This window comes from Lygodium microphyllum, chromosome 26 (assembly GCF_053477565.2).
Source record: "Lygodium microphyllum isolate KBCC chromosome 26, Lygodium_microphyllum_v1.1.10, whole genome shotgun sequence".
In the NCBI taxonomy this organism is placed as follows: Eukaryota; Viridiplantae; Streptophyta; class Polypodiopsida; order Schizaeales; family Lygodiaceae; genus Lygodium; species Lygodium microphyllum.
Genome location: NC_141160.1, coordinates 40,297,084 through 40,322,876, shown reverse-complemented (window position 1 = coordinate 40,322,876; position 25,793 = coordinate 40,297,084). Strand labels below are relative to the sequence as shown.

The window sequence follows — 25,793 nt, the reverse complement described above, 5'->3', positions numbered from 1 at the left end:
TTATGATCAATAACCCTCTACATTTGAGTAATCCATCACTAGAGCACATATTTTCTCACATGCATATAAGAGCACAAATATGATACACCCATTCATATGTGTATTGTTATATTATACAAGCATGTATACATATAGAGATACACACAAAATTTAATTGTTATATCAATATATACAAAGCATAAATATCTTATATTCTATCATGTAGATATGAATTACTATTCCTAATAGTTATATCATCATATAATTTTTTAACTAATAATTCCTAAAGCTAATTTGTACACCTTGGGATTTAAATCGTACCCTACTTAGTAACTTTATTCAATTGCACTAGAATTAAATTTTGGGAGGGAGGGTTTGGAGAAAATAAGGTGGGCGGCTAATTCTTAACGTGAGGAGGGAGAGAGAGAGAGAGAGAGCGCGCGAGATGGACGCACATGAGCTATGGCAAGGAACTCGAAAGGAAATGGCTATGACGGAGTGGGAAGAGGAGCGGCAGGGGTGGGAAATAAGGCTGTCGTAATGCTGGAGGTGGAAGGAAAACCGGGCGACAAGGGTGATGGCAACCCATGCATTGCGTGGGACAAAGAAGGCCAGCAACTAATCGCGACCACCTCTCACGCCCTCATCTTCTTTCACGCATGGCCTCCTCCTCCCTCCTCCTCCTCAGCCACCCACTCGCCGCTTGCCCCTTCTCGGCGCCTCTCCCACCATCGCTCTGCCATCACTCCCTTGCCTCTCTCCCTCCGACCTCACCTTCCCTTCTAGTTCCCTCAATCACTCACTCAAACTCTTCTCCTATCCAAGTTTTTTTTCCATCATCGCCCCACAGTTTTTCTGATGAATCTCTAATGGCAATTCAGAAGAACTATGCTCATTCAGTATCTTTCCTTCACAAAACTTTGTTTTGTGGAAACACATGTAGATCATTATGCTACATTAGATGTTAACCAACCGTGACTATTTTGCTATTCACTCTCTGAGTTCTTTCAGGCATAGCAACATTTGTTTCATAAAATGTCTATTTTCTCGAAGTATATGCAAAATTATTTATGGACATAATGCTGCACGAGATAAATGCTTTCAGGCATTTCAATATTTCACTCACAAATGTCTGTTTTATGGAAATCTATGAAAATTTCTTTTATGGACACAATGTTGCACCAAATGTTTCCCACAGTCGTAGCCTCACTCTTTACTCTCTAAATGTTGTCAGCCATTGCAACATTTCATTCAAGTTCTTTTGTGGAACTAAATGCTTCTCTGTGAAGATTTCTATTTACAGCATATAGATTTCTTCAGAGACACTACATGGCATGAGATCTTTTCTCTAGTAGTCACAATTTCATTCATTTTTCTCTTCAGAGACACTACATGGCATGAGATCTTTTCTCTAGTAGTCACAATTTCATTCATTTTTCTCTTCATGCCTTCAAACTAATACATGATTGCATGAATTTTACCATGGCATGAGTTCATGGCTCAGAGCCTTACACATAGGATCACATGGATTTTTATTATGTTAACCATTTTTTCTGACTCAAGATGGCCCTTGTCCATTGTAGAGATTGAGTTGCAGAGTGAGTGTTTCTCATAGCCTTCCTCTTTTTTTTTTCTCAGATGGAAAGTTCTAAAGCATTGTGACTTGCTTTACTTTGCCCATCCATGCCATTGCCTTTAGTTCCGCAGGCTCTTTGCTTGTGGCAAGAGGAGAGGATGATGGCATCAAGATCATCGGTACCATTGACAGCTCTATTGTGCGAGTCCTTAAAGGCCACAATGCACCTATCATTAGCCTTGCATTTGACCCCAACAATGAGTTTTTGGCATCAGCAGTAGTGATGGCACTATCATGTGATGGTGCCTCTCATCTGGCAAGCGAATCCACACACTTAACCATGCTGCACTCAACACAAATCTGAACAAATTTGGGAGGAATGAAATTGCTTGGCATCCAAAGGGAGATGTCTTGGCGATTCCTAGCAAAAAACATGGCGTGGATGTGATTATGTATGATCAGGATACAAGTGAAAAGGTCTTCATCCTCAAAGGTGGGCATTCAGCTTCAATTGGCTCATTAGCCTGGTCACCAAATGGCAAATACCTTGCAACCGTAGCAAGTGACAATCAGGTCATCATTGTTAGAATATTAAGCTCCGTTACTCTTCAATTAGTTGATCTTTATGTGTGTGACCACATTAGTTGGATACAACTGTACACTTGTGTGACATTCAGTAAGTCGGTGTAGTCAATGACTTAACCACAGTTAGTCTTGGTTTGTCATACCTATGTGTGTAAGTCTCTTTCAGTTTGTATGATGGAAGAATAATGAAAGAAGAACAACAATGAGCTGAGGCTCATCTTTGGCTCCACTCTGTCTCTATCCCTCTCTTTTGACATGGTATCAGCGCCTGAACGCCTGAAGCCTGAAGGCTTGGCAGTGGCCATTTGACATCAAGACATCAAGTCTAAAGAAAACGTCATTAAACGAGACTGTGCCTTCATCCCTTTTTTTTGCAGAAGCTATATTTTGCTATAGAAATGGTTTTTGGAGAAACAACACACATTCCCTGACCGTTTCGACGTGATCTACAACTTTGCAGAAGAAAGTTTTTTCAAATTCCTCATAGATTTTGAGATATTCAGCACAGACCTGTGCATACTGGCTGTTTTCTATAGTAAACATAATGTGATTCCAAGGGACTGGCGGCTTTCATCCTAACAATGTATGTGCCCTTATTATCATGCATTTGAGCATGATATTGGAGTATTAAATGCTCAGTTTTGGAGCTTATTTGCAGTTGGAAATAGCAAAACTGGTTATTGTCCTGAATTTGGAAACAATATACCTATAGGGTTGAAGTATCTGTGATGCTTATTTGCTAGTGACAAATGCTTGGATCATACCACTTGAGTGGTAGATAATTTTTGGGATATTGTGAGTGCTAAAAGTCCAAAGTTTGGATTGATTTGTTGCTGGTTACACCAGGGTATTGTGACTGGTTATTGTCTGCAGGAAGGATACCTATCATCTTCACTTGGCATACATGCAATATATTTTGACCAATTGGACATGTATCAACTCTTGCATAGAGTGGCAACTGAATGAGATGTTTTGGGGCTTTCTTGAGGTCTAAATACTCTTGTTTTAACATAGAAAGTACTGCTGGTTATAGCAATGGGTTGGTTGTATTTGGTATTGCTACTTGCAACATGACAAATATTGATACTTACATGGACATAGTTGGTTGTTGGGATGTTTTGCCACTACCATAGAATGTTTTGAACTAATTTGAGCTTGGTTTATGCTCAGTTGGATTTTTTTTTCATTATTGGAATACATTTTATAGCAAACAGGTTGTCAGAAAAACTATCCTGAATTGCAAGGAAACTGTCCTGAATAGCAGGAAACTGGTCTTGAACTGTAGGAAAAGGAGTCAGATACTTACAGGTTGTATATATCACTGAATACCTAAGCTGCAACTATGGCAAATGCTCAAGGCTCTAACAATATCACTCAAATTGTGGGAGAAAAGCTGGACAACAAAATTTTTGCTTTATGGAAGTTCCATATGAAGAATTTTTTGGTTGGCAGAGTTTATTGGGACTTATGTACAGGTGATGAGGCTGAACCTGAAATGCATGAAAGGAATCTGACAAATGATCAAAAAAGGGCTCATAAGCTATGGACTGAGAGATCATGTAAGGTGTTACATTGGTTTTCCTTATATATATCATATGCTATGGTTATACAGATTATTGCATGCAATTCTCCAAAGGATGCATGGGACATACTCATGAAGAATTATGGAAATGTAACACATGCAAGAAATATTCAGCTAAAGCAACAATTCAATAACATGTCTAGGAATAGGAGAAGCATTCAGGCCTACACTACAGAGATCAAGAACATAGTGGATCAGCTTGCCACCATTGGATGTTCAGTGTCTGAGGATGAAATGATTGCAGTGACATTGAATGGACTTGCCAAAGAGTATAGAGCATTTGATACATCTATTTCTATGAGAGCTGAATCCCCTGATTGGGATGAGCTGATTGCTTTGCTGCTACATGAGGAAGTTAAGCTTGGGTTGAATACAGGTTCTAGTAAGCCTCAAAGTAGAGACACTGCTCTTTACGCTAGCCAACGTGGTAGAGGCGGCAGAAGCAGTGGCTCTTTTTGAGGTCGAGGAGACACTCAAAATGCTTATGGATAGCATCAGTAGAATGCATGGCATGGCAAAAATACACAGGGCCTGGCAGCTTTAGAGGCAAGGGGAGATCACCCCATGGTAGAGGTAGTGGATCTGGTTTATGGCAGTCAAATGACAGTCAAACAAAGATAAGGACTGTCATTATTGCAGTAGATATGGACACATTGCAAAGGATTGTTACAAGAAGCAGGGAGATATGAAGGCAAAGGGCAAACAACATGGGCACTATGCATCTTCTAGCGGTACTCATGACGAGCAGGTTTACAAACTGTTTGTAATGTAGCATGTGTCTAAAAATGCATCTAGGCAGAACAGAGATGAGAGATGGTACATTGATTCAGGGGCTTCAAATCATATGACACCCCATGGAGAATGGTTTGATGAGATGGTTGCAGGTTTACATGGTTATGTGTGTATTGGAGACGACACCCAACATGACATTTAGCACACAAAAATTGTTCCATTGTTGATGCTTGCCTGATGGCAAGAAAAAGAGCCTACATGATGAACTACATGTACCTACAATAACCAAGAATCTTTTGACAATTGTACAAATGGCAGAACAAAATCTACAAGTCAGATTTAATAGAGATGGATGCTTTGTTGAAGAATATGGTAATGGCTGCAAATTGGTTGCTAGAGGCCGAAGACATGGCAGAATGTTTACTCTTGATGCGTTAATTCCAGAGTTGAAAGCACCCATGTTTGCACATGATGATGGTGCCATACAGGATGTTGAGATATGGCATAAGCGGATTGGCCATGTGAATGTACAAAAGCTAAAATCTATGCAACAAAAGTAGATTGTCCTTGGACTGCCTAAGTTCAAGTATCATGACTTTGGATATGTATGTGATGCATGCCAATTTGGAAAGCTCATGACATGTACAGAATAGCTTACAACCCTTGCAGTTGGTACACTCAAATGTATGGAGTCTATCTCATAATGCTTCATTTGGTGGTGCTCCTTACTATGTATCCTTCATTGATGATTTCAACACGTACAGTTGGCTTCATATACTAAAACATAAGGATGATGTGTTTGATGCACTCAAGGACTTCAAGAAGCATGTTGAAAATGAGTTGAGCTATAAAATTTGATATCTTAGATCATATGGAGGTGGAGAATATGTCTCTAATTACTTTGACAGGCACCTTGCTAAACATGGGACTGAAAGACAGTTAACTTGCAGCTATACACTATAGCAAAATGGTGTAGCAGAAAGGAAAAATAGGGTACTGATGGAATAGCAAAAGCTATGATGAATGAGAAGAGTTTTCCAAATGGTTATTGGGCTGAAACAGTAGTGACTACTGTCTATGTGCTGAATAGAACTCCGGCAGCAGGGGAGAGGTTGTATGGTCTCATAAGCCTGACATTTCACACTTGAAGGTATCTGGTAGCATTGCATATGTGCATGTTCCTGATGAAAAGAGAAAGAAATTGGATCCTAAAGTTGTCAAGAGTGTGTTCCTTGGTTATGCACAAGATCGAAAAGCTTACAAGTGTTATGTATTGTCTACACAAGAGACATTGATTAGCAAAGATGTTGTTTTTTATGAGCTGGCATCGTGGTATGGTAATCCGATTGCAATGGCTACTGATGGATCAGCCAGTACTAGTAATACTAAAAATACACCTATAGTGAGTGCATCTATGAGTGGTCCTATAGGTGATGGGTCACCTATAGTAAGTCCTTGGTCAGGACGCTTGCAGAGTTATACTCCTATGTCCACTAATACGGATATGTCAATGAGGGGGAGATTGGATAAGGGAAAAGAAAATATGAATGAGGATGTGACAAGTCCACTTACAGCAAGTTATGAGTCATCTAACAGTGACAATTTGGATAGTGAGTTGGGCATTCTATCTATTATGATGCCTAGAGCAAGGTAGAGTCATTATGTACCGCCTCATGAGAGGCAAGCTCAGAGTGAGCCACAACTACGGAGATCTGAGATAGTTAGAAAACTAGTTGACAGGTTTACATACACTAGTTATTCAGCCCACTATTATGCATATATGGCTAGTGTGACAGGTTACAAAGAACCTACAAAGTTTGATGATGCAGTTACAAATGATAACTAGTGTGCCATGGATGAGGAGTATGCAACCTTGGCTGAAAATGAGACATGGAAATTGGTTGAGTTGCTTGAAGGAAAAGTCACCATTGGCTGCAGATGGGTGTACAAGGTTAAGTGCAAGTCAGATGGTTTGTTAGAACGCTATAAGGCTAGGTTGGTTGCAAAAGGGTATGCATAGCAATATGGCCTTGACTATGAGGAAACTTTCAGTCCGGTGGCTAAAATGGCAACAGTCAAAACTATCATTGCGTTGGTAGCATGCAAAGGCTGGAAATTATGGCAAATGGACGTCAAGAATGATTTTTTGAACAGTGATTTGGTTGAGGAAGTATATATGGAGCAACCCGAAGGCTGTGTTCACCCGGACTTTCCTACACATGTATGTAAGCTGAAAAAGGATATATATAGACTCAAACAGGTACCTAGAGCATGGAATGCTCAGAACAGTAGTTATTTATAGCAACATGGATTTAGATTGGGTGATGCAGATCACAGTCTGTTTATGAAGAAGACAGATCATGGATATGTTGAGATATCGAGCTCCACTCGTGATACGCCAGGGTGACCGTTGTGTATTTATGTCACCAACTTGTCAGTTGCAGACGCGGTTGGTACACCGCCCATGAATAATAGCTACATGATAGCTATCCTTATCTACTCTAGTTCGTGGCTCAGTTAGTATGCCACCTTAGTTAGTTGAGTTTGGTTTAAGACCCATATATAGGGTTCTTCTATTTCTTTGTACTTGAGTTCTTTTGGCTTACACAACTAAGAAGAGGAAAACTGTTTTCAACCTCCACCCTTGTGTGTATTCCCCCATTGTGCAAGCAAGAAAGCTTCAAGTGAGACTCCTTCCTTCTCTTCCACAATCTTGACATGGTATCAGAGCCTTGTTCGTGGTAAGGAGCTCAAGAAAGCAAGCCAAGCTCGCGGTGTTCTGGTAAGAGGAGCAATGTTGCTTTCATTTTCTGTTTTGGGAGCAGATCTCTATAGGTAGCACAGCCGGAAAGTGCAGGAGTGCATTGTCTTAGGTTGAGACGCCCTTCGCGGTGAAGCAAGAGGGCAGTATATGCTGCGGGAGAAGGCTTTAGCCCTTGGCGACCTTGTTTTTTTTATTTGAGGCCATTTCGGGGCCTGTTTTGGAGGCGGAAGTTTTCTGCATGCACTCAGGAAAAGGCCCAGTTTTATGCTGTGCAGCCACTGTTCTACAGGTCGGTGAATAGTTACTGTAAAAATTGCATTGTATGCTTGTGCGCAGAGACATTGGGAGTTACAGAATCATCCCTGTTGCCTGTTGATGCAAAATCGTCACTAGGAAGTGACTATGTGGTCAAATACCACTTTCGCCAGTTTTGCAGATTTTCCCTTGTGAGGGTGAAGCTGTGGTTTTTGCAGTGACAGAATTTTTTGGAGTCTTCTGTAATGGCATCTGATTCTCTTTCACAGATTGTCACTGAAAAGCTTGACAAGAACAACTTCCAAGCATGGAAGTTTAGAATGACGAATTTCCTTATGGGAAAAGGATATTGGGAATTTGTTGCAGGAAATGAAGAAGAACCAGTTCTTCCTGATGTTCCCAATCAACAGTAAATGCAGGCATTTAAAGCATGGCATGAGAGAGCCAGAAAAGTTATGTATTGGCTGTCTATCAGCATTTCAGACTCTATGATTGTGCATATTCAGGATGCAAGTACGCCAAAGGAGGCATGGGATACTTTGTCAAAAATGTATAACACAAATACGCAAGCCAGGAAAATGCAGCTCAAGCAAGAGTTGCACAATGTGCAAAGAGAAAATATGAGCATCAACGACTACCACATGAAGGTGAAGAAGATTGCAGATGCACTTGCTTCCATTGGGTCACTAGTGGAAGATGATGATTTAGTTTCTGTGACCTTGAATGGTCTAGGAAAGGATTATGCACAGTTTCGGACATCCATTTCAGTTCGTGAAAGATTTCTTGATTTTGAGGAGTTGATTGCTCTTCTAATTTCTGAGGAACAGAGAAATGGTGGTGCATCTTCTTCAGGAGGAACTTCAAAAGAAGCTGTCTTCTACTCAAATGCTGGAAGAGGTAGAGGCAGAGGTAGAGGAGGCCGATATGGAGGCTGTGGTAGAAATCAGAATATGCAGCAAACTCAAGAAAACCAGTCCTATGGAGGAGGACGTGGTAACTCTAGAGGCAGGGGGAGTCAAAGAGGTCGTGGTGGATGGCAAAGAGGCCAAAATGCAAACAGTAATGTTGAATGCTACTACTGTGGTAAAATGGGTCATATGGCTAAAGACTGCTATAAAAAGCAGAATGACATCATGAATGGAAAACTGCAACAAGGGAATTATGCATCTTCTAGTAGACAGGGTGATGACAGAAATGAGCACTTGTTTATGGTGCAGCACATGAATAATTCTCTGACAAGTGCAGAAGAAAGCAATGATGTATGGTATGTTGACTCAGGTGCATCAAACCACATGACAGGTCATGCAGAATGGATGGAGGATGCAAGAAAAATGGAAAAACCAGGATTTGTGGAGACTGGTGATGATACTGCACATCTTATTGTGCAGATTGGAAAATTTCCTTTGTCTATGCAATATGGGAAAAAGAAATACCTCTCCGATGTATTTCATGTCCCGAATATCACCAAGAATCTGGTTTCTGTTGGTCAAATGGTTGAGTAGGGCTTGCAGGTCAGATTTAATCCTCATGGATGCTTTGTTGAAGATATGAAAAATAAAGGTCGATTGATAGCAAAAGGAAAGAAGAAGGGCAGAATGTTTACATTGGATGCAGACATGTCTAAATTGAGTGCAACAATGTTTGCACATGGGACCGGTGTAGTTGCAGATATTGACATCTGGCATAAATGCATTAGTCATGTTAATGTACAGCGACTTAAATCAATGCAGGCCCAAAATATTGTTGCAGGTTTGCCGAAATTCAAGGTTGCAGAAATGCATAAGGTATGTGAAGCCTGTCAGTTTGGAAAACAGGCAAGGAAACCATTTCCTAGACATGTTCAAGAGAGTAAGAAGCCATTGGAATTAATCCACTCTGATGTGTGGACAACTAAAGCTGCATCTCTTGGAGGCTGTCATTATTTTGTCAATTTTATTGATGACTATAGCAGAAAAGTTTGGGTGTATTTTATGAAAAAGAAAAGTGAAGTTTTTGGGCATTTCAAAACTCTTAAAGCGATGGTTAAAAAAGAAACAGTCCTGCAGATAAGATGCCTAAGGTCAGATGGAGGGGGAGAGTACCTCTCAAATGAGTTTGCAAGGTTCCTGTAGGAGCATGGCATAAAGCAGCAATATTCATGCAGTCATACCCCACAACAAAATGGAATTGCAGAAAGGAAAAACAGGCATATTGGAGAGGTATCTCGTGCCATGCTCAATGAAAAAGACTTGCCAGATTTTTATTGGGCTGAAGCAGTTGCTACAGCAGTCTACATAATGAACAGGACTCCCACTGCAGCAATACATGGAATGACTCCAGAGGAGAGGTATACTGGAAGGAAACCATATATTTCTCATTTGAAAATTTTTTGTTGCATTGCCTATGTACATGTGCCAGATGAGTTGAGATCCAAGTTGGATCCAAAAGCTGAGAAGTGCATCTTTATTGGTTACTCTCTGCAGCAAAAAGGGTATAGATGCTATAACCCTTCTACTCGTAAGTTTACAGTGAGCAGAGATGTTGTTTTTTATGAGACGAGTAGCTGGTATAAACCAGTAAATGTGATTGATGATGTAGATGCACAAAATGGTAATGCTGCACAGAATTCACAGCAGCAGTCACAAAATATTAGTGGACCTGGAGCGTCCTCTAGCAGTGGTTCACATTCTTCGCCATGGACAGGCAGATTGAGATCAGGAGAATCTTCTCAAAGTAATGCAGATAGTGGTATGCAGGTATCACGAAAAGGAAAAGAGAAGGTTGATCAGCCCATGTTTGATGTGAATGCAGGTCACTCTTATGTGGATAGTGAATCCAGTGGCTCAGAACAGAGCATTGATGATGAGTTGGGTATTCTTTCTATTGTTACAGCTGGAGTAAGGAAGACCAGGGATGTTTTGAGAGCACCTAGGAGTGAACCTACTTTGCGCAGGTCTACGAGAGCTAGGTATCCTGTGGATAGGCTGAAATATGATGGATTTACAGCCATTCACTATGCATATATGGTCAAAGTGATACAGGAACCAGAACCCACTTCTTTTGAGCAAGCCATGGAAAAAGAAAAATGGGAGAAAGCCATGGATGAAGAAATGGATGCCTTGGAAGCAAATGCTACATGGGAATTGGTACTTTTGCCTAAAGGTAAAAATGCAATTGGCTGTAAGTGGGTTTATAAGGTGAAGCACAATGCAGATGGTTCGGTGAACAGATACAAGGCAAGATTAGTAGTCAAGGGGTATGCACAAACATATGGCATTGACTATGAAGAAACATTCAGTCCGGTTGCAAGGATGGCAACCGTTAGAGCAATCATTGCTATGGCTGCATCAAAGGGATGGTCTTTACATCAGATGGATGTAAAGAATGCCTTCTTGCATGGTGATTTGCAAGAAGAGGTCTATATGGAGCAGCCACCAGGTTATGTGCATGATGTTCATCCTGAGTTTGTTTGCAAGTTGAAGAAAGCCTTGTATGGCTTGAAGCAAGCACTTAGAGCATAGTCTGACAAGATAGGACAGTATCTTGTCACTATTGGCTTTTAGATTTCCAAGGCAGATTTCTCACTTTATGTGAGAAAAACAGAGAAAGGTATTATGCTACTTGTCATTTATGTTGATGATTTGATTATGACAGGTGACAGTGATGAAGATATCCTTCATGTGAAAATGCTATTGAAGCAGAAGTTTGAGATGAAGGATTTGGAAGAGTTGCGTTATTTCTTGGGCATTGAGGTGATTAGATCACCAAGTGGGATACAGCTCTTACAGAGGCAGTATGGATTGGACATGCTGTCCAAATATGGGATGACAGGCTGTAAGCCTATTTCAGTTCCTTTGGAGCAGAATGTGAAGCTGAGCACAGATGCAGGTGGGCTTCTAGAAGACCCTACTATGTACAGACGCATAGTAGAAAGTTTCATTTATATGACTATTACGAGGCCAGATTTGAGCTATGCTGTTGGATTGGTAAGTCAGTTTATGCAGGCTCCAAGAAAACCACATTTGGATGCGGCTAGACGCATACTCAGGTATGTGAAGTCCACATTGCAATATGGACTATTTTATGAGATTGGGGTTCAGATACAGCTGCATGGATACACTGATGCTGATTGGGCTGGTAGTATTTCTGATAGACGATCTACCAGTGGATATGTGTTCTCTTTTGGGAGTGCTGCAGTCACTTGGAGCAGCAAGAAACAGCCTACAGTTGCCTTGTCGAGCACAGAGGCTGAGTACAGGGGTGCAGCAATGGTTGCATGTGAGGTAGCTTGGTTGCATAAGCTACTTTATGATATGCATCAGTCTATAGATGGACCAGTTGTCATTTATTGTGACAACATGAGTAGTATACACTTGGCAAATAACCCAGTCTATCATGCTAGAACAAAGCACATTGAGGTGCATTATCACTATGTGCGAGAGAGGGTTTTACTAGGTCTTATTGATCTAGTTTATGTCAGCACAGAGGATCAGGTAGTTGACATATTCACGACGGCATTGGGCGCAGAGAAGCTGCGCAAGTTCAAAGACCTGCTTGGTGTGCAGGAATTGGGATTGAGCTCGAGGGGGAGTGTTGAGATATCGAGCTCCACTCGTGATACGCCAGGGTGACCGTTGTGTATTTATGTCATCGACTTGTCAGTTGCAGACGCGGTTGGTACACCGCCCATGAATAATAGCTACATGATAGCTATCCTTATCTACTCTAGTTCGTGGCTCAGTTAGTATGCCACCTTAGTTAGTTGAGTTTGGTTTAAGACCCATATATAGGGTTCTTCTATTTCTTTGTACTTGAGTTCTTTTGGCTTACACAACTAAGAAGAGGAAAACTATTTTCAGCCTCCACCCTTGTGTGTATTCCCCCATTGTGCAAGCAAGAAAGCTTCAAGTGAGACTCCTTCCTTCTCTCCCACAATCTTGACAGGATATGTGTTTCTAGTGGTTTATGTAGATGATCTAATCATCAGTGGAGATGATGAAGAGGGCATTGCTGAAATTAAATCATGTTTACAGGCTAAATTTAGAGTCAAAGACCTTGGGGAGCTAAAGTCTTTTCTTGGGATTGAGGTAGTCTCTACGCCTCAAGGTATAAGTCTACTACAGAAGCAGTATGCTCATGACATGTTATAGAAGTAAGGTACGGTTGAATGCAAGCCTATGAAGATACCTCTTGATCAGAATGTCAAGCTACAGATTGATGTTGGAAATGACATAGAGAATGTGACCATGTATTGACAGATGGTAAGCGGCTTGATATACTTGACTATTACCCATCCTAGCTTATGTTATGTAGTGGGGCTGATTAGTCAGTTCATGCAGAAGCGTCACAAACCACATTTAGATGTAGTTAGGAGGATCATGGGATATATAAAGGGTACTATAGATTATGGGTTGTTTTATGTATCAAACAATCCCTTGACTTGACAGGGTTTACTGATACTAATTGGGCTAGTTGTGCTTATGATAGGAGGTCAACTAGTGGTTATGCATTTGGATTGGGGGTAGTAGTATGATTAGTTGGCAGAGTAAGAAACAGCCTACTGTTGCATTGTCTAGTACAAAAGCTGAGTACAGAGGAGCTGCCTTAGCAGCTTATGAAGCAATTTGGTTGATGAAATTGCTGAAAGACTTGGGAATATAGCTAGAAAGTAGAGTGAGATTGCATTGTAATAACCTCAGCAGTGTTATGTTGGCTAGCAATCCTATCTACCATGCTAGGTCCAAACATATTGAGGTTCACTACCATTTCATCAGAGAAATGGTTCTTACAGGGTAGACTGACTTGATTCATGTGAAGACTGAAGACCAAGTAGCATATATATTTACCAAGTCTCTTGGTAAAGAAAAGTTCATATACTTCAGACAACTACTTGGAATTTATCAGATGGTTTGAGCTTGAGGGGGGTGTTAGAATATCAAGCTCCCATTACTCTTCAGTCAGTCTATCTTTATGTGTGTAACCACATTAGCTGGATATAGCTCTATATGTGTGTGACATTCAATAAGTCGATGTAATTAGTGACTTTAACCACAGTTAGTCTTGGTTAGTCATACCTATGTGTGCAAGTCTCTTTCAATTTGTATGATGGAAGAATAATGAAACAAGAACAACAATGAGCTGAGGGTCATCTTCCACTCCACTCTGTCTCTCTCTCTCTCTTCCAATAATCATTTGGGATGTGGATAACATGCAAGACATAAGACTGCCAAAAGTTTGAATCTCAAATCTGCAGCTTGGCATGGAGATCGAAAGGAAATGCTTTAGCCATTGGTGACTTGTATGGAAAATTTTGGTGCTTGGGAACTCGTTGTTCCATCTCACATGACCCTACCTAGCAGTGATGCTAGTTTTCCTTCAGTTATTAACAGAGAAGAACTGCTGCACTTCAGTGATGATGGGGAGGATGGAGAGCAGTTTCACAGTGAGGAAGAAGGTGGATCTTCACCTGAAAAAAGACCCAATTCTCCTTCAGTGTTGATTTTAGAAAGAAGGAAAAGATCAAAGGTCATGATAGGCTCCAGCAATCATTCTCTAGTAAAGCTGAGGCTCTGCTCCAGAATAAAAACTTAAGCTTGTCATCTGGAGCCACTATAGGTGGACATCTAGTGCCTGCATTACAAACTCCTTTTCAGCCCTGCTCTACTACACCTAGTTTGGGCAAGTGCCATTTTCTTTCTTACAATCTCATAGGCAGCATCACTAGTTGTCACAATGAAGAGCTGTCACACATAGAGGTGCTTTCTCCCTTGCAATGTTCTCATAATCAGATGCATGATGATCATTGATCACAACAGTTAAACCAGGCTCTACTATACCATTGATTTTGTTTGGTGATTTGTAGGTGGAGTTTCATGATACAGGGAAAGGGGTTCGTGTGCCCTCAATGACGGACTATTTTGGCTTCAAAATGGATGCTATGAATGATAGCGGCTGCATTTTTGCATCTCATAGGAATGGGGAAAACAATCCAAGTACCATACTTTATCGGCCTTGTAGTAGCTGGGCAAAAAATAGTGAGGTCCACCCATTCAATTTCAATTAACTTTTTGTGCAGTAATGTTCACTGTGCTTCTCATAAATGAATGATGCAATGTTAAGGTTTCAAGTTAATGCTTCAGTGTCAATGCGGCTTGCAGCAAGCATTACCTCTTGGATGTGGATGGGTAGTTATCTCAACTAGTCTCAACCACCTCCGACTATTTTCTAAAGGTGTTTTGCAAGTGCTGCCTCATTTTCAAAGTCTAAAGTATGAATATGATCTTGAATAAAGCTATTAGTGACTTGACTTGATTGTTATTCACTATTGTCATTTGTATGTTGTAGACTTCCTTGCTGTCTTTGGCAGGCCTAGTGGTCACTATGGCAAGTCACAAGGAGCTTCCCGCTATTGTTCTACATGCAAGCTCTCCCTTGTCTTGTGACCAACAAGTAGATGCACCTTATGTCAAGCATAGTTATAATACTGCAAATAATTGCTGTCTTGGTGTGTGATGAAATTGCATGATTCTTTTTCTCTGATTTTGTATTCATTTTAGGTGATGCAATTCACAAAATTCAATGTGGCAGAACATAGAAAAGTGTTGGAAGGGCCATTTCCCTTGAGTCCTCGCTCTCATCTTACTTGGCTGGGTTTTAGCGACATTGGTTTTCTTAGCTTATATGATTCCAAGGTGCTGATTATTGGATCCATTCCAAAACTGATCCTTTCTGGATTTTAAACCTGATCTCTTCTAGGCAATGAGAAAGTTGTCTAGTAGATTGGATAATGAGAAATCATATATATGTGCATAGAGATTGTAATCCCTAAGAGGAGTAGGAATAGTACTAAACATCCAAAATTGGAGACTGTGTGTCTCTATAAATCATACATTCATACAAACATTGGGTTTTTGTGGAGGAATCTCAATGCATCTATGATGGAATCCCTTCAGGTGAGGCTCTGTAAGAATGTTTTATGGTGTGGGATCCTTGATAATCTTGTGGGTGATGAATAGTGCCAAGGGAGAAAGGCTGCCTAGCTCTACATAGTTCTATAGTTTTTTCAATGTTTGCCTTGGGTGCTCCTTTACTTGGTGGGACTGATGTGGTTGATAGAGATAGTACTTGTGCTTGATGAAGTATGTGAATGTCCACTATTGCCTTGTGCACCCATTGGTGCCGCTCGAGGTTGGGTCAATGTATCTTGGTTGTTGTGAAGCTTCTGAAGATAGAATGTTAGGGAATTTCTATCAGTGCAAGCCAGAATACAGCAAAGGAGATTGTATCTCTCATGGAAAAGGCAATGATAGTATCCTTGTATCTCATAGTAAGCAAGCATATCCATATGTAGTGTTTCTCTATCTCCACCTTCAACTTTCGTTGTTGAAATAGCTTGTTTTTCTCATGCCTCTTTGGTGTATCTCACGTGACTCAAATCTAATGTGAGGAGGTTTTGCATCTGTTGAGATGGCACACTGCATCCCAAGAAATGACATGTGCACATCCATATATCTTGGTCTATTGATGAAGCCATTCTCTAAAAGTTGGAGAAGATGATCCTCGTGGAAGACCATCTTCATGCCAAGTGTGTCTGGGAAATCTGAGTGATGTCCATCCTGACAACATGGTTCAACTCTATATGGTTAAGCTGCATGGTGGGGACATCTAGATTGTATTGGAATGCTGATAGGTCATCTATGTGAAGGCCATGTGGAATATGAGAGAGAGAGAGAGAGAGAGAGAGAGAGAGAGAGAGAGAGAGAGAGAGAGAGAGAGAGATCCAATCATTTTTTGTTAAATCAACAATCGGGGACAACTTCGAGTTCACACCTCTCAATATGGTGGCACTTGGATACCCATTTTCAGGTAACTCATTATGATGTCTACGGGGCATGTTTCTAAGCACAAGGCAACCCTAAGTTTCTTGTTCAATCAGCTTGAATTGAGTATAGAAGTGGTTACCTTATGCAGTGCTTCAAAAGAAATGAAAAGTGAGAATGAAAGTCTTTGGATGGTTGGATTGAATAATACTCAAGTGTTTTGTATCATTTACAAGCTTCTAGACAAGCAATCTCAGGTTAGTTAGTCCTACTAAGAAAGTTAGGCCTGGGAACCACATGCCCCCTTTTATTAGCCAAGTTAGTTGTAGAAAGCTTGAATGACAGTAGTTGGATGGTTATACAGCAATTGCATTTTGTTGTGTTTTAGGTACTGATTTTGTAGATATTTTTGAATGCTTAACTTATTCTTTTGCTATTTTGCCCGATCATTTAAGAGGATAGTTGTAATGGTTCTCTTTTCATTTTCTCTTCTTTTATGTAGGGGTTTTCCTTTATTTTGCCTCCCTTTGCATTTAATTTATATAGTAGAGGTCTAAAATGCATCTATGTGGTAGAGGTCCATTCAAAAGTCTTGACCACAACAACTGGTTTATTGTTTTGGGTTATCAATCGCAGGAAGAAATTATTTGTGTTATCTCATTACATGTTTTTAAATGTATAAAAATTATAGGTGTCCCCTAAACCCATTCTGAGTGTGTTCAACTTCTCTTTGCCAATGGCTCATTCTGACTTGGGAGCATATGATTTGTAAAACAAGTATTTTCTTGGAAGTTGGCAGCTTGTTCAAGTTCAAAAAATGCTTAAATGTACTTTTTCAAGTCTTCAGTTATTATCTTTTAGTATTTGATAAGTTGTCCGTTGCAAACGCATCCTCCTAGAAGACACTCATGGTTGGATATATTGACCATGGGCATGGTGAAGATGCCATTGTCACGATTAGCTATTCCTTGAAAGCATGTGTTGCCATAGGAGTAGTTTACAAGGGTTAAAAATTTGATAATGAGATTGTTAGATTGTGGATGATGGAGGGCAAGATTGTGTTCACAAATGCTCTTGTGGATAGGTATGCCAAATGTGGTGCACTTGCAAAAGCGCAAGAGGTCTTGGATTAGCTTCTTGCTCAGGATGTAGTGTCTCATTGTCTTGGAGTGCACTTATTATAGATTATTTTACAAGACTTGAGATAGTATTAAAGTATTAAATTCCCTTGCAACAGTGGAACAATTGCAACATCAAGCTTAGTTTGCCCAAATCGATCTGATTATGACATATTCCACACTTACAAAGCATGAAATCTTGTGAGCTCTCATAGAGACATGCCTTTTTCTTTTGCCCCACTGCAACCACAAGCCAATGCAAGGTATCTAGATTTCAAGCACAAAGTGATAGCAGATGCCTTGTGGTCGGATTATCAATACATATATATATGAACTAATCAAAGCAGTTCACAACAAAAAGGAGGTGTCTTTCCAAAGAAGACTAATTAGTTTTCATTTTGTGGGACTAGAAAATTCTTGTGCAAAGCAAATGGATCTATTGAAGGGCACAAGGCTACATGAGGACATTTGCAAATGGGGGTTACTTGAAAGAAGCCCCTATGTAATGTCTTGACATTCTAGTTGTTTGGTATTGCTTAATGGGATGGGCATGTAGGTTGTGCACTCGACCATAAAGTGTCCTCACGTGCGTACATATTTAAAACTCTAGCAATTTTTTTTGTATTTACGCTTTCATGAGAAAACAACTTGATGCAATCTATGTTGCATCTTCATTGTTCAATGTCTAAATGATATCATGCAAATTTTAACTCAATTGAAGTCTATATACAACATTAGTATAACCCAAGATTGATATCATGTAAAAAAAATTTAAATCAAGGATTGTATAATAAATGTTTATATTCAAGTGATGCAATTTAACTTACGATTGGGAGGCAAGGTCTTGGGTGCCCTGTTTATATGCATTTTTTCCTCTGTCACAAATTGGGGGAAATTGGCCTTGTGGAGATGGCTTTTAATGTTGCCAAAGCACTTCACATTTGCTTAATAGAGGCCATATCATCCAATACAACCCAAGTGCAAGTGCTATTTCATTTAAGGTTGGTACATCTTTATGTATCTAGAAAGCGAGTTCAAGGATGGCTTGTTAGAGACAAATTGTAAAGATGGAAACTTTTAATAATGTGGTGGAGAGTGTTAAAATCACATTAGCACAAGCTGCATGGTTTGTGTCATAGGAAATAAAAGAACGGTTTCCAAGAGATGAACTATTGGAGGCAATGTCAATAGTTTATCCACAATTTTAGAACCATCAGTAAGACGTGTGCTCTTCAAACAGATTTCAAGAAAAGAGTTCGCGTTCTTAAAGCTCACTTTGGGAAAATGTTACGATTGCAAGGGTTTGATGCAACCTTCTCGATAATAGATGGAGATGCACTTTTGCAACAATCACAATGCTTTGGAGAGACCATGTGGCATCAATTTATAGAACTTGTAGAGCCTATAAAATTAGGCGCAATTACTTGATTAGGGAACATATTGAAAGTTCTCCAAGATCGTATGCCTGAATATTTTTGACTTGTTGACTTGGCTCAAACAATGATTTTAGGATCCGTGGAGGATGAAAGAATGTTTTAGTATTATGGTGTTTTTAAAAAACAAGGTGCACAACAAGTTAGGTACAAACTTAGATACTTGCATGAGATTGTATGTTTTCCATTAGTACTTAGTAAAGAACTTTTCCTATGATCGAGCTTTGGCATATTGGATATATCAGGCAATACTCGGCAAAACCAATTGGATATCAACACAGGGTCGACATTACTACCATCATCATCAAAAAAACTACATGAAAATGATGAAGTTCCTAGTACTGATGGATGGCAAGCCTAAGATAATTAAGTTTCTCTTTGTGTATTCAACCTGATTGGTGAAGCTTTTGCATAAACAATCCAATTGAATGTCGCACTATGGCTAATCAATACATTATTTATATGTATTTTCTCACAAGAAAGTTGAGCTTTAATCAATGTGTGTTGACTTGATTTACCTTGCTTTAGTTGTACTATTTTCTTCTCAATAACACAGTCATTGGTTGAATTATCTTTCATTCAATGTTTTTTCTACATTTTTATTAAGAAAACTTTACCATCTTGAGTTCAAAACTAACACTTTAAACCTTTTATTACTTTATTACTTTAATAAAAAACATTCGTTAATCGATTATAGGGTATTTTTGGTTTAGATAACAAATCGCCACACTTTTGAAAGTCTAAAATACAAGTTTTGCCACATATTCTATAACATGAAAGTATACATTGGCTCTTAAAATCATTTATGATAAACACTATTCCTATATCTAGATTGCTTATGGAGCTAGCAAATGGTAAAGAAGTTCTTTCAACACAATAGACTAACAAGGTAAAATTCAATCTAGGTGGCAATTCTTCCAAAATGAGTTTCCAAATTATGTACCTCGTGGCTTATGAATGTCTGTTGGGTATGGATTGGCTAATTATAAAGAAAACCCATATTCATTGCAAAAAGGGTCAAACTACATTTTAAAACCTAGAAGAACACCATATTAGAGAATTTGGAAATCTTCCAAGTCCCACTTTCAAATAAGGGATAAAGATTTGACCATGTGGCTAAATCTAAATCCATGCTTCAAAGAGGCAAACTTGGAAAGACAGCCTATATATAAGTAATTAGGATGGACTCCACTTTCAAGTAAGTGAAGATTTGATCATGTGGCCAAACATTAACTATATTAGGAATTTTCAAACTATATGAGAATTCCCAACTAGACCTTCACAAATAGGGAAAGGTCTAAAAAATAATTACCCATCTATCTAATTAAACTCAGCAGGGCCGAGCAAGATAGTGAAGCCAAGGACCAACCATCTTGGCTAAAAGATTATGCATATGATTTTTCGAAAGACTCGACAGAGCTTCCAGTGATAAGAGAGGTAGATCATGAGATCCAACTCATTTTAGGTGATGCTCCTATAGCCAAGCAACCCGACCGAATGTCAATTTCTGAAGCCATTGAGCTAAAAGAAAAACTCAAATAATTATTAGACCAAGTATACATCCAGCCAAGTAATTCACCATGGGGAGCCCCAGCACTATTTCAGAAGAAAAAATATAGAACACACTACCTTTGTATTGATTATCATGGATTCAACCAGGTGCTAGTGAAAAATAAATATCCAATCCCCAAGATAGATGAGTTGCTTAATTGACTCTAGGGAGCAAAGATCTAAATTTCAAAGATCGACCTTAGATCAAGCTACTATCAAATAAGAATCAAGGAGAAAGATATCCCTAAAATTGTCTTTAACACAAAGAGAACACAAGATATGACCATTATGAATTTATTATGATGTCATTTGGATTAACAAATACACTTGCCACCTTAACAGATTGATGCAAGACATTTTCAGACCTTATCTTGATGAATTCATCCTTGCCTTCTTCGATGATATCTTAACATATTCCAAGAATAAAGGAGAGCATGAACCACAGCCTACGAATAGTTCTTGAAACAATGAGAACTCACAAGCTCTATGCTAAAAAGAAGAATGATGTTTTCTTCAAAAACCAAGTCGAATATCTAGGGTTCATAGTGTCAAAAGATGATGGTGTTTCAGTGGATCCAATCAAGGTCAAAGACGTACAAGATTGGCCACCCCCAACAATAATCAATGAAGTGCGAAGCTTTCTAGGGTATAGAGTCTTCATTAAAGACTATGCCTTGATTCGTTGCACCTTTCATTGACCTACTTAAGAAGCAAGTAACCATTGTATGGACATTTATCAAACAATCCAGCTTTGAAAAGCTTAAGCATAGTTTGGCAATCGCCCCTATTTTAAGGCTACCTGAAATCATAACTGATGCAAGCTCCCTTGCATTGGGATGCGTGCTTACGCAAGAAGGACATCTAGTAGCCTATCCTTCAAGGAAATTAAATATCCATGAAAGGACTATGCCACTCATGATCTAGAATTACTTGATGTAATTCTTGCCCTCAAATTGTGGAGACATTATCTGCTTAGTAACAAGTTTTCCTTAGTCATCAATCACAAAAGCCTGAAATGGATTTTCACATAGCCAAATCTCAACATGAGGCAACATCAATGTATCAAAATTTTGCAAGAATTTGATTTTGAAATCAAATATATATCAAACAAAGAGAATATGATTGCAAATGCCTTAAGCCGTAAATCATTTGTCAATACTCTGATCTTGGGGAAACCCTCTAGGACAGAAACTATTGCTTTAATGATTTCAATGCCCAACAACCCAAGAGTAATGCTATCATAGAAATGGCCAAAGAAGTAGTGAAGGATCCAAGCTATCAGAAAAAGTTAAGAGAGATCCCCATTAAGGATACAAATCCAAAACTCAAGTCTAAGTATCGGGATTTTTTCATAAATGAGAAGCTTGTCTATTTCAACTAGACAAGGCTATGTATTCCAAAACTCAAGTCTAAGTATCGGGATTTTTTCATAAATGAGAAGCTTGTCTATTTCAACTAGACAAGGCAAGTTAGGAACTCAAGAAGAAAATACTTTGGAAAGCTCATGATTCTCCATTTTTGGGACATCTTGGATATGTTAAGACTCTTAATGCAGTCAAAAAAAGCTTCTACATGGAGAGACTCGATGGTGACATACTTAAGTATCTTATCAAATGCCTAAACTACCTGTGAATTAAAGGTGAATGTGTCAAGTTGCCAAGCAACCACTTGATATCCCTCAAATGAAACGGGAATATATCAGCATAGACTTCATAGTTGGATTACCCCTAATACAAGAAGGATATAACTCAATTATGGTAGTCATTAATATGCTAATAAAAGTTACAAACCTTATTCCTGTACAAGCAATTAAAAGGCTTTCAAAATCGCTAAAATTTTCATCAATGAAATTTTTAGATTACATGGATTACCCTATAGAATCATCAATGATTGTGATTCTCTCTCCACATCAAACTTTTGGAAGAGTTTGTTTGAAGTTCTAGTAACTCAACTTTGCTTCAGTACTACTGCTTACTATCCCCAAACCGATGGTTAGACGAAGTGAGTCAATCAAGTTATTGAAGATATACTTAGAGCTTATTGCAACAGGGAACCTAAACGAAGGATTCAATACCTACTCTTAGTTGAATTTTCCTACAATGAATCATATCATCAAAGTCTTCAAATGACTCCTTTCTAGGCATTGTTTGGGCAAGGTTGTCTTACACTACTAAGTTTTTTTAATCCTACCCTACGGGTAGAAGAATCTAAGCAAATGCTAGAACAAATGAATCAACAAGTAAAGGATATAATGCAAGATATTCAAGCTCTAAGGATTGATAGAAAGCATATGCTGACCAACAAAGACAAGAATGCATTTTCAAGGAAGGAGACATGGTTTTATTCGAGTTCGCCCAAAGAAAAGTTCCTTATGTCCGGAAGAATGCAAGAAGCTAAGTCCCACATGTTGTGAGCCATATAAGGTGCTAAAATGTCTAGGACCTAATGATTATAAGCTACTTCTGCCTGACAACTTGAAAGTGCATAATGTATTCCACATTAGTCTATTGGAGGCCTATGTTCCTAACCTTGATCACGTACTTAACGACCAACAAATTGTGATGCCAAGTTGAAGAGCCCTCGAAATTCAACCTCATAGGATACTTGACAAGTGAGAGATGGTTTTGAGAAGTAAATCCCTTAGGGAGTATCTCATCCAATGGAAAGATTATTCTGAAGAGGTTCACCCAACGCATTGATCTATGCATGCAGATGGTCCATCTATACATTCAAAACCACAGGATCGCCCAACGTCGATCGAGAACCATCTTGCAAATACATAGAATCACATGTATGTAACAATAAACCTGATGAGAATGGTAAACGTTGCTAGGCAAAAGCCAGTACCATACGTCAACATCTTCTACTTACAATAATCTCCAAAAAATGATGGCCATGCACTCAAATTTTTTACAACAAATGACATCTTGCATCAGATGACAAGATCACAACTGGTACACAATCTCCTACAAACTTCGCAACCTTCACTTTTACTTGAAACAAAAACTCTAACTCATATGCACTAAACATTCAGGACTCCTCAAAGACATAATCAATAGACTCAAACTTGACTATAAAGACTTGGTTAACAAGCCACCACAAATAAGCACGCCCAAGCGCTTCTAGACACAAGAACAAACGACATCAGAATATACCCAATTGAGTTGTTGCGCTACAAATTTAACATTTGGCTCAACCAATTGGTTGAAGTCGTGAAAAAAGAAGGCAAGGACATACTAGAAGATTACATGGAAAAAGAATCACTACAATCACGGTCATGACAGTCCTGCAATAATAATCTAGAAGGTCACATACCTATTGAGCAAAGAGGTCTACACCCAGAAACATGATTCCAACTTGATCCATTCAGCAACATAATCTATGTAACGTGTAAGTTCTCAAACATGGCTTCTTCTTAAATATTTTATCAAAAAAACTAACAATATCAACTTTTCTCGTAAAAATGTAAACAAAAGTAAACCAAGAATAAACCAATCTTCTACCAACGCTAACCTCGCAGTCTCAACCAATGCAAGTCTTGCCTCCAACTCAAGTACATCCATATCATACGGGACCATATGCAACCAAAATCCACGAGCCAATCCAAAAGCACCAACGATCAAGAGACACAAAAGCAAGTACTTCATCTACAGCATAAGATGTAAGAAAAACTACAAGGAGTATGTAGTATAGACGACCAGCATTTAGAAAAGAATCCAACAACACTAGAAAAATCCCGTCAATAAAATAAAGGAAGATATAGAAACATTCTAGCCGTTCAAGCATAACTTCGAGGTTAACATAGAAGCAATAGTTGATAGCATAAACAAGGCTAGGAATTTTAAGCAGGCCACCATCCGTAAAAAAATGCAACCATGACAGGGTACAACAACTTATACAAACACTCAGCAATATGTAAAAAGTATTATTTTTTAAAGAGAAGAAACCTCATATAACATAGCAAATAAAATGTAAATGTTCAAACTCATGATCATTGACTCAAACAATATAAGCATACATATTCTCATTTCGAGATTTTCCATGTATTTAAAGAACATTAAATCTTATCTACAAACATACTTCACTTTAAAACATGTCATACGTCTAATCACCATGAGTAAAACTGCTATATAACAAATATGTAAGATTTTCATAGGGAACTTCATACTCCTTTACTTAACTAAACGTGTTAACCTAGTTATGAGAAAAAACTTTCGCCTCACCAAATGCAAAGCAAGCAAGATATAACCTCGCAAGCTTTGCAATGATTCACACCACACGAAACACACAACGTACTAGAACACATGAATGCCCTCCCCAAAAGCAAATGAAGCTTTCGTAAGTATTGCGCCTTTGGGATATAGTGCTTTTTGGACGCGTGACGGACAGCTGGCACCGGCGGGACGACTATATACACGAGATGGACGTCTCGTAGCAGCGAGACAACGCCTTCGCAGTGTTCATTTTTGAAGGTTACACAACCCTTCTGGGCCATTATTGACCTGCTGGAGAATCCTAAAATATTGCAAGCAATGCAGTTGAAGGGGAAAAGAAAAAATTTGCCCTTCTTGGAGAAAGGCAAAATTATTCAAGCACTACATTCGAAGGGCACTTTTTTTCCTAAAAAATTAATATATTATATTATAAATAAATTTATTAGTAGTGAGTCTACTAGTTAGAACTTAGGAGTAAGTTGTAACTACTATTATTGAGATCCGAGACTCCGACTCCCGAGTTACTAACTTAGAAGTTACTAGTTAGTAATAAATTTAGATAATAGACTATAGTACTATACTACTAACTTCTAAGTTCTAACTTTCTAAGTACACTGAGAGCTGTGGCGATCAAAACCCTAGGTACTAGGTAGTAGGTAGTAGGCCCTCATCTTCTTGAGTGCGACAGGCTCAAGAGTCAGCAAAACCCTCCCCTCAAGGCTCATGTTCTTGAAAGCGACAGGCAGTGAGGCACGTAGCTCTAGCCTCTAAGCAGAGTCAACTCGTGAGTCATCACTCCATTCGTGAGTCGTGACCACTGACCACGGTCCACCATCCTGGAGGCTGCCGGCTGGGACTCGAGAGTCGGGACTCGGCCCTCAGGTGACAGGTCCCAGGAGTGAGGACTCAGGAGTCGACGTGAAGCCTGAAGACTCAAGAGCCAAGCCTCAAGGCTGGCCGGCGTGGCCGCTGGACTCTGGAGCCGCAACTCGCCAGGCTCGAGTGGTGGTCAGTGGTCACTGGTCCGTGCGGCGTGGAGTCGTGGACCGTGGATGCTGGTCCGACAGTCGACTCCCTAGCGACTCGCGAGCGTCTCAGCCTTCAGGAGTCAGGCTTCAGCGTGGGGCGGCGGGCCTGGAGGCTGGACGTGACGAATCACGATGCATGCGTGCCCAGGGGCCAGTGCCCACTGCAGTCTGCGGGTAG

The 25,793-nt window shown here is 39.5% G+C and overlaps 1 pseudogene; it reads left to right on the top strand.

Annotated features, from left to right (window-relative positions):
• The first annotated feature begins 441 nt into the window (after positions 1 to 441).
• LOC148013176 (protein ENHANCER OF LHP1 1-like) lies at positions 442 to 25,793 on the top strand (annotated as a pseudogene).